This window comes from Gossypium raimondii, chromosome 2 (genome assembly GCF_025698545.1).
Source record: "Gossypium raimondii isolate GPD5lz chromosome 2, ASM2569854v1, whole genome shotgun sequence".
NCBI lineage: Eukaryota > Viridiplantae > Streptophyta > Magnoliopsida > Malvales > Malvaceae > Gossypium > Gossypium raimondii.
Window position 1 is genome coordinate 17023163 of NC_068566.1, and position 3939 is coordinate 17027101.

At 36.0% G+C, this 3939-nt stretch overlaps 1 non-coding gene across 1 annotated transcript; it reads left to right on the top strand.

Moving 5' to 3' along the window:
• The first annotated feature begins 3472 nt into the window (after positions 1-3472).
• LOC128039316 (small nucleolar RNA R71) lies at positions 3473-3579 on the top strand. The gene has a single exon (XR_008193820.1). It is a non-coding gene; the product is annotated as a small nucleolar RNA R71 (small nucleolar RNA).
• The last annotated feature ends 360 nt before the right edge of the window (positions 3580-3939 follow it).

Here is a 3939-nt window from a genome sequence, read left to right on the forward strand (position 1 = left end):
TCCTCTTTATCGTCCATCTATTCATCCTCGTCATCCTCATCTTCTCATTCCTCTTTGCTTCCCGACGCTTCTTCTTCTTGTTCCATACTCATCTAATCGAACATATCTGGTGTATAATTGAGGACTCGAATGTTATTTTTACTAGCAAAATCTTGAAAAATTGGTCTTGATTTTGCATCAACTGAACATCCAATCTAACTTTTGATGACTATTCTCACCAATGTCTTATTGAGTTCGTGCCAACCTTTTTGACGAACTGGGTGTAGCTATTGTTTCTTGTTGTCAGTTGTTCCAATCATTCATTTGCATGGCCCGCAGCTCGATGTATTGTTGGAACAAGGTATCTCCGGTAATTCTTTGGGATGGTTTCAATGACTGCTCAGTGGACGTCATAGGTACAACCACCTTTTTGCATAAAGCCGTCACTAGATGGGGAAAGAATAGTTTCACCTTCAAGCTATTAATGCATCTTCGCATGTTCTGGTGGATCTATTTGCCAACACATACCTGCTTTTTCTGCAAAATAGCATAGAGTAAAACTGCTCTAAAGGAATTAATGTTTGAAACATTTAAAAAAAGGTACAATTTATGTGCAAATGAATTGAATCCACATCTTAGTTTTCAAAAACATAATAGCTTGATGGAAAGATACAGGGATATTGGTATCTGCGTGATACTTTCATTCACCCTTTCCTTTAGTTAAAAAGTTTATAATATTATCCATATCCATGTCTCAAATATATTCTAAGTTAGTTTCATCAATGAAATCATTCTCATAGTACAGAACATTATAAAAGTCACAAATTATTCTAGGGGTTACTTGCACCTCTTTCCCTCATACAAGTATTATATCCCAAATATGATCTTCAATATTTCTAGACTCGTGATCCCGTAAAGATGCGTAGAACTCTTGGAAAATGGGGAGCATGAAATTATCCTTCAGGATTGTCCAAAAACGTTCCCAACGATGATACCTTACTAAAGGCCAAATTTCTTTACATAAAATCATCAATGGATCAAATCCCCTCTCATGAATAAATGTCTTTCAATATTCAGATTTAGAAAAGTAGAAAGATTGTGAACCATTGATGGCTCCGTTTCCATTGTTCGCCTAACTTTCCTAGGAGGCATGATATTTCAATCCTAATGACTTACTAAAATAAATGAGGTAATGGAACAGTAAAAAGTTTGAGTTTAGGAACCCTTAACCTTGAATGTATAATGAAAGTTCTTTTGAATTCTTTGTTTGCCTGTGAAGTCCCCGTTCCTTGTTGCATCGAGTTTGTGAAGGGAAATTTAGGAAATTAAAGGTTTAGGGTTTAAGTAATGTTGAGAAATTTGAGAGAGTTTGAAGGGGTAAGGGTTTAAAGAGTGTTTTAATTACGAGTAAATAAGAGTTTAAGTTGTAAAATAGGGTTTTAAAGGTTGAAAAATCAAGTAAAATTAATGTTAAAGCCGCTGGGTAGAGCAATGGTCGGGTCAACCTTGCAGAAAATTGCAGTGATGTTGCGACATAGGGGTTCTGTGTCGTGACACATCCGCCAGGCTAGAGATTCTCAGCAACTGTCTACTACGTTGCGACTTGCTGTTGTGATGCCGCAATGACGACTTTATGTCGGCCCAAAACTCCATCTTAAGGATGTTACGATCTAAAGATAAACCTACATAAAATAAAATTTAAAATATAAACTATGAGGTTAGTTAAGTATACAATAATTTACAAATATCATGTAAGAATTCACAAATTTTAACTTATACTGCCATATTTATCTAGCAATATTGTCAGTTCACCAGCAAACGATTTTTTTATTCTATCAATATTGGTCCACAGTCCATCATGCCATTCTGCCCTTGCCCGTTTGTCCCATTCCTTGAACATGTTTGTTCTTTCTGTATTCATAAAATGAAGCATTTCCCTTGATTTGGGAATGTCAAAAATAGATAAGTTTTTGTAATGTTCCCCTAATTGCCTCCTATTTTCCTCATTCGGTTGATAGCGAAGGTTTCAGTCTCACCATTAATTTTCATTGTCAACTCATTTTTCTCTAAATCAATGATCTAGAAGTGGCCACGAAAGGTCTTCCTAGTAAGATTGGTATCTCACGATCTTCCTCAAAATCAAGTACTACAAAATGTGCAAGAGCAGTAAAACATCGCACCTTGACTAACCCATCTTCTAGTACTCCCTTCAGGTGTACTAAAGATTTATCAACCAATTGCAATGTTATTTTAGTTGCTTTGAGATTCCCTTACTCGAGATTTTCAAAAATTGACAAGGGCATTAAATTAATACTAGCTAATAAATCGCATAGGGCTCTATTAAAGTGAATACTCCCTATTTCTATAAGAATGGTAAAATTGTCTGGGTTTTTCACTTTTCTCAGTACTTTTTTGGAAATAATTACACTACAAGAAACACTTAAATTAACATGTTCTCTTACCTTGATTTTCTTATGCCTTACCATCATCACCTTTAAAAACTTTGCGTACTTAGGGACCTTCTCAATTAACTCGACGAAAGGTAGGTTAACATTTAAGGTTTTAAAGAAATTCAAAAAACTTACAAATTATTCCTCGTCCCGCTTTTGTCTTTCTTCTATTCTTGATGGATGTGAGACTTTTTTTATTTTGGCATCTTTAGGTGTCCTTTTTCCTGCCTTAGCTGCTGGTGCATTCTCCTCTTTTGGTTCAGGTTCGTCTTCCACTTCTAGGGAATTGTCTTAAGGTTCATCAATATTATCCACAGTTACCTCTGGGGTAGGTATTTCTAGGCTACTTAATTCTTTGCTTGATCGGAGTGCTATAGCTTTCATATGCTCTTTACCTTCCCCATGGATTATTTTTCGTGTTACTAGGAATATCTGTGCCAATTTGTCTTTTGATCCACCCATCATACTCATCAATTGGCTCATTTAACCCTCGAGCTTAGTCAATGTTCTTGTTGAGTTGGTGCACTCAGACTGTGCTTGGTTGATATCTGTTCTCATTGACAGCATCTCCCCCTCAATTCTATCTAGACATTGACGATATGCTGGATGGTCACTTGGGTTAGCTCTGTCCTGGAGTTTCTAACTTGATTTGAATTGTTAAATCAAGTTCGGGTGATCTCTCCAACTGGGATTGCATGTGTTTGATTTGAATTGTTACTTCAGCATGATTATTGATATAATAGAAGAGTGGCTTGTCTCTTCCATGCATAAACGGTGTAGAAGTGGATTCAATACGGTTGAGTCTATCCACTAGTTGCTGATATTTTTCATCCTCTTGAATAACTTTAACCATAGTTGGTTTTTGGCTATATGTGAATAATTCAGCTAGCCAATGATAGGAGGTTAATGCTATATTTTTAATGATTTCATATGCATCCTTATACATCCTATTCATAAGGGCTCCTCCTGCTGCTTCGTCTAATCCAGATCTTGCATTTGCATGCAACCCATTATAAAATATCTGTAATCTCATCCACTCAGGAAATTCATTGTGCGGGCATTTTTGAATAAACATATTGAAGTGTTCCCACACCTCATAGAAGCTTTCTTCTTTGATCTATCTAAATACAAAAATCTCTCTTCTTAATTTGATTGCTTTACTATTCAGGAAAAACTTCTGTAAGTATTTTCCAGCAAGTTCATCCCAAATCGTGATGGATCCTGGAGACTGCGAATCTAACCAAGAAAAGACTTTATCAATTAGAGAAAAGGGGAAAAACTGAAGACGAATAATGTCATCAGTGACCCCATTATACTTAAAAGTATCACAAAGTTGAAGAAACCGTTTCAAATGTTGGTTAGGGTCCTCTGTCATAGTGCCCCTAAACTGCAAATTATTTTGGATCATTTGTATCATTATTGGTTTGATCTCGAAATTATTAGCTGTAATAGCCGGCCTTGCTATACTTTTTTGAACGATATCTAAACTTCGTAGGGCATAGCCTTGTAA